Source organism: Antechinus flavipes, chromosome 3 (assembly GCF_016432865.1).
Source record: "Antechinus flavipes isolate AdamAnt ecotype Samford, QLD, Australia chromosome 3, AdamAnt_v2, whole genome shotgun sequence".
NCBI classification, from domain to species: domain Eukaryota; kingdom Metazoa; phylum Chordata; class Mammalia; order Dasyuromorphia; family Dasyuridae; genus Antechinus; species Antechinus flavipes.
Window position 1 is genome coordinate 621,635,481 of NC_067400.1, and position 5,707 is coordinate 621,641,187.

Consider the following 5,707-nt stretch of genomic DNA (forward strand, 5'->3'; position numbering starts at 1 on the left):
GGGAAAACCAATTAACCAAGGGTCCCTAATTAATATAGCCAGTCTCCCCACAGTGAAACATTTTCTGTACCCAGAAAAATTCCTGGGGTGATTTGGACACATTTGTTCATTAAATCAGTGCTCCTCCTTGACCTACTACTTGCAAATCATGATATACCATGCAGGGACTTCTTTCAGCACTTGAGATCTCTGTGCTCTGGAATATCCAACCATCCCTATGGCCTTCTTGTAGAGGGCCAGAACTCTGAAAAGGTGAACTTAAATCTAGATTAGCAAGGTACTTATCGCTAAGCATACACATAGTACTTAATATGGTGATGTAATGGGTACGCATGCTCAGTGTGCTGCAGTGATATAAGCTACTGAGGTACTTAAGGGAGTCTCAGAGACTGAATGCTCTTTCAGCCACAGACACAGCTGTCCTGCCTCCTTCACTCCTCCACTAAGACCTAGGTCCTCCAGAGAGCTAGTCCAGACATTGCATCTTCCAATCTGCTGTATTTCTATATAAGACCCATCCCTTTCTCCCATTAGAAAATTTTCCATTGTGTGGAGGGGTCCAAGATGGCCTTCATTTTCTCCCTATCTCTCCTGTTGGCTTCCAGATTGCAAGTCCCATCACAAGGGGGATATCCCTGGGCCCCTCCTGCCCCACCCTATGGCTCCCTTTTGTATGTTGCCTTCCTCCAACAGAATATATGCTACTCGAGGATAAGGATCATCTGTTGCTTCTTTTTGTACCTCCAGCACAGTGCCTGGCACACAGTTCATTTCCTTGTCTCCTTCCTTCCAGTTCTAGATGTCCTTTTGATGTTCAGGACTGTCGCTTTAAGCACCATCCCCAGTGCCAAGTATCAAACAACCTCAGCCAGGAGCCTACAGCACAACTTTTGGCTAATCCAACATCCTTCCTTGATGGTCTATGTATCTCTCATCTGTTGAGCAAGTGATTATGTTCACACACACACTATACAAATTTCTCACAGATTAGCGCTCTGCCGTGGGAATTTCAAAAGCCTGTCCCAGCCCAAAGGCAAGAAAAGGGGAAGCCAAAAGTGATGCAAGGGAGTAATACATGCCCTGGGTACATTGAATGCTTCTAAAGAGAATAGAGTACCTGCGTCTGGAAGAGAGGTGATGACATGGAACGGAAGTGCGAGGGGGAAGCAGAGGGCACTAGGAGCCATCCTACACCCGGTTCTGGTCAGGCGCTCAGGAAGGACATTTTTTTCTTGGCTCCTCTGTGACTGTTGTAGTCGTCCGGTCATGTCTTACTCTCTGTGGCTCTGGTAACCCGTTTTCTTGGGTTTTCTTGGAAAAGATGCTACGGTACTTTGACATTTCCTTCTCCAGTGGCAACCAGAGGTGAAGTACCTTGCCCAAGATGATACAGCTTTTTGTACTCAGGTCTCCCTGACCCCAAGCCCAGTGCTCTTTCCGCTGCACCACCTCGCTGTCATTGACTGATACTTGGACAACACTGCTGGGGCTCCCCCTGCCCCTGAGGTCCGCATGGGGTCCCATGAGCAACAGGTGCTTCGCATTTACTTTGCTGTCTCTTAATTCAGAGGCTTCAAGGGTTGGGGTGAGGAGAGAACGCTTCCCTCCTCCTGCAGCCTGGTCGTATCACAGTCTGGCACAAATACCCTGAGCAGCAGAGGCGACCTCGTGGGGCGATCGCTGGGAACTAGCCCGGGGTAGCCGAGGCAAGAGCTCCTCCAGTGACTGGGCCCCCTTTGGACGGGAACCTGGCAAGAACCGTGCTGTGTAGAACCTGCGCTGAGTGTAAGGCCCTGCTCTCGAGAGCCCGAGGGGAGAAAGGGGAGAGTGTGGCCCCAAGATGGTGGAGAAGAGGTGGGACTTGCTTGGGGATGCTTGAGCCGGGGTCTTGGCCCCATCTTCAGGGAGTCTCTGTCCTTTTGTAGAAGCTGATGGATGTCTAGTGGTTAAATGGAACTGGGAAACTACTCGGTAGCAAGAAAACGCAAGCCGAGGGGCCTCCAAGCAAGAGCATCAGGGAAGGCGTCAGGGAGTGCCCTGGAATCTGAGCGGCCTGGCTCCCAAGGGGGGGACCAGACCATACGGACTGCACGGAGGCGCCTTCTCAGAGAGAACTGGTCACTGAGAAAGGGGGAGGGGAGGGAAGGGCAAAGAAATGGGGAAGCTGGGGAGGGGACAGAGGCGGGGACGCCTCATGTGGGCCCTGGGAAATTCCTAGGAAGGGAACGGAGCTGTTCCCTATTTCTCCGGTTTCGGAGGCACTGGGGTTGGGGGTGAAAAGAGTAATATTGTCCCCAAACCCTGTGATCGGGTCACAGCCTTAAAGCCTCCCACTCTTTCCTCCCCCAGCTGCGGAAAAACCTGGAGTCACAGTGACTATGTCCCCCACGATCACCTCTCCGCTCCGTGAGCGCCGGGACTGGAGGGGAAGGAAAATCGTGGAATGTCCCTGGACAAGGGCTCATGGGGCACAGGGCGACACTGAGGCTGGCAGGGGCTGCCTGCATAGAACAGGGCCCTCGTCCCTGCCCTTCCTCCGGGTGTGAGCCACAGTGAGCAACGGGGATGGAGAGGGCTGGGATAGCGAAGGGTGGCCGCCAGGGGGAGCCTTTCTTCCAGGACTGGGCCCTGCCAACCTCCCGGCTCAGGAGAGGCAACCACGTCCGGGCAGTCCTGGCAGGGGAAGAGGGAGGAAGCCCTCCTGGTTCATTTCTGGCTGAAGGGGCGCCTCTGGCTGGGAGGGTGAGTATTGAGGGTTAGAACCACACACCGGAGGGTAGGGCTGCCAGGAACCCCCCCCCAGACCCTCCATCAGGGCTGTGCCCGGCACTATGGCCCTGGGACAGCAGGTGCCGCTTCCACTGCCAGGCCCGCGGGGAAGCAAGTGTCTAGCTCGGCAAGGCTGAGGAAAGCGCAGCCCAGGTAAGTTCCCCGGGAGGGCAGGCCCCACTCTCCGAGGGCTGCGGGCCGCTGGCAGGGACCCCACAGCCCGGAGGTCAGTGCCCATGCAGCTGTGGCGGCAGCTGGGGAGCAGGCACGCCTGGCTCCCACGGGCAGGGCCGGCATAAGAGCTGAGCCCAGGGGACTCTCGGGGTATCATTTCTCCTACAACCCTACAGAGCTGGTTAGCTGGGCAGGGACCAGAGCTTGGCCTCCGGCTCCCTGGATCTCTTTCCCTCTGGAGGGGAAGCGGAGCCTCCTTGCTCTCTCCCGCGGGCACCCTGGACAGCTCTTCCTCCTTCGGCCTCCGCCTGAGGCTGGAGAAAGCCTTCACTTGGGCTGAGGCTGCTGCTTCCTTTAATCCTCAGAACCCCGGGGTGGGAGGGGGATGTAGAATAAAGACACAGAACTCAGGACTGGGAGGGGCTGTGTCCATCTTTCATAGTGGCCAAGCTATGGTCACTATGACTCCCGGGAGTCACTGACCGGGGGAGAGTGTGGAGCAGGTCTAGGGGCCTTGATGGGCAGTGGAGAGGGCAGCAAGTCTGACTTTGACACTTCCCAGACGTGTGACCCTGGCCAAGTCACTTCCCCCCATCTGCCTCAGCTTCCTCATCTGTGAAATGAGCTGGAGCCACCCATGTTCTCTGCCCAGGAAACTTAGAGGGAGACGGAAGGAAGCAACCCAACACCCATGACATTATGGTGCCAGAAGGCCGTAGTTGCGCGGAGGGAGAGGGAGAACCCGGCCCTCTCCCACCTTCACTCTCATTCCCATTTCCCCCCTAGCATCCTTCATCCCCCAGTCGGGCCCAGGCAAAGTGGCCACACACCCGGCCCCATCCGGGGAATTGGGGGCCTTGCCGCTCGGCCCCATCCGGGGAGTCAGGGGCCACGAGGGCCACAGGGCGCACACTTGGGTTCTCTTCTCTCCCAGCATCTTCTGCAAACCCTGCTTGTCTCTGAGCCCAGCCCTGGGGACAGTGTGAGCCTCCGGAGCCAAAATGGGCAGTAAGTGGGGGAGCAGCTGAAGCCCAGGCTCACTCCAGTTCCGGAGCCTCAGGCCCAGCCTGGCTTCCTTCTCCCCTGGGAAGGCCCAGGATGCTGGAACCACAGTTGCTGGAACCACGGTTGCCTTTCCTCTGGGAAGGGGCCCCACCCAGAGCAGCAGAACCCGGCAGCATCCTGGAGCCGGCGGTGATGAGGGACAATAACTCGGGGGGGGCAGACCCCAGCCCCAGGACAGGGAGCGTAACGGGGTCACGGGGTCTCATTCTGAGGGGCCCTGGAGGAGATGACAACGGGCTTGTCCCCTCCCAGTAGGGAGAAGACAGAACCAGGGCTGAGGCACTAAGCTTGGATTTCTGGAGGAGAGAAGGAGACATCACAGACCAGGACAGCATTGCTCCCCCCCACGCTGCCACCAGAGGTAGGGGGGTGCAGGCCCTCAGCAGAAGCTCCGTCTCACAGCTAGACTGGGAGCCTTGTGGGCCCGTGCCTCAGCAGCCCACTTCTCTCCCAGGATCCCCCAAAGCTTCCCTCTTGGCTCTGCTGAGCCCTCTGCTGGCCCCAGGGGGCTGCACCAAAAGCCATTCCCAGCCATCTCCCAGGGACCTCAGCCCTTGGCACAAAGGACCCCAGCAAGGAGACAGGCTGACATCCACCTCCCGACCTCAAGAACTAAGGACTCCGGCATCCACAGCTGCATCTCTTCCCACAGACCGGGCCAGAACAAGGACCCAGAGCCAGGGAGGCCCCACAGGACTGACGGACCAGTGAGAGTCAGGGCCCAGGCCCTGGGTGCAGACCAGCCGGCCCGGACCCTGGCCTGAGACGGGGACAGGAGACTTTAGGAGGAGATGATGGGAGGGGCTGTGGCTGAGTCTGGGGGACCACGAGAAGGGGAGGGGACATGGAGACATCTTGCTAAAGTTCCAGGTCCTGGGGTTCCCGGGGAATTGTTGCAGGGAGGCTCCTACCCCTTCTGTCAGAGAAGGTGGGGATTCAGCACCTTCCTTTTGGAGGTCCCCTTTCCCAGAAAGTCACCCCGTTTCCTCCACGGGGGTACTAATGTCTTGTCTGTTCTTTGGCTTCCAGATCGCTGCCCAAGCCCTCCCCTCAGCCAGCCCCAGCCCCTTGATGACCTCAGGGGGAAACATGACCCTCCTGGCTCAGGGCCATCCCAGAAAGCAAAGTTTAGTCTGTACAAGGGGAATTAGAGAGACTCCAGGAGACCAGAGAGCCTGCCCAGCATGGACCAAGTCCCTTTTGACCTGTGACCACCAACCAAGGGGCCATCACAGCCTGGCCCAGAAACCCTGATCTCCTGTGACTCTGGAGCTCCTAGGTGAGTGGAAAAGCCTGGAGCCTCTGGAGACAGGGGGCAAACTCTCATGTCTTCTGCCCCCAGGACAGGGGCATTATTATGGGACTGTTTGTTTTATTCCATAAATTTAAAATAAAATAAAGGAAATTTTTTAAATCATTGCATACAGAGAGCAAACGATACATTTCTACTGGCTATTGATAATTGCCATTGTATTAAATCTCAAACATACTGAGCATACTAACGCTTCATTTTTCAAAATGTTTATACCCAAGTTAACTTTTCTAAGGAACTAATTTCTTCCGATATGATTTTCTTCTCTTCAGAGGTGACTATGGGTAGACTCCAAGTTTTGAGAGAAGGGTGGTCTGTTATTCTGTTGATGATCAAGTCAGGCATTTCCTTGCTTTGTTTCTATTGTCAACTCTAGAATAGGAGACT

At 56.1% G+C, this 5,707-nt stretch overlaps 1 long non-coding RNA gene across 2 annotated transcripts; it reads left to right on the forward strand.

Moving 5' to 3' along the window:
• The first annotated feature begins 2,197 nt into the window (after positions 1-2,197).
• Positions 2,198-5,421, forward strand: LOC127556468 (uncharacterized). Of its 2 annotated transcripts, XR_007952467.1 has the most exons (3): positions 3,078-3,951; positions 4,261-4,715; positions 5,038-5,421. It is a non-coding gene; the product is annotated as an uncharacterized LOC127556468 (long non-coding RNA). The 2 variants fall into 2 exon arrangements; XR_007952466.1 differs by having other exon boundaries at positions 2,198-4,715.
• The last annotated feature ends 286 nt before the right edge of the window (positions 5,422-5,707 follow it).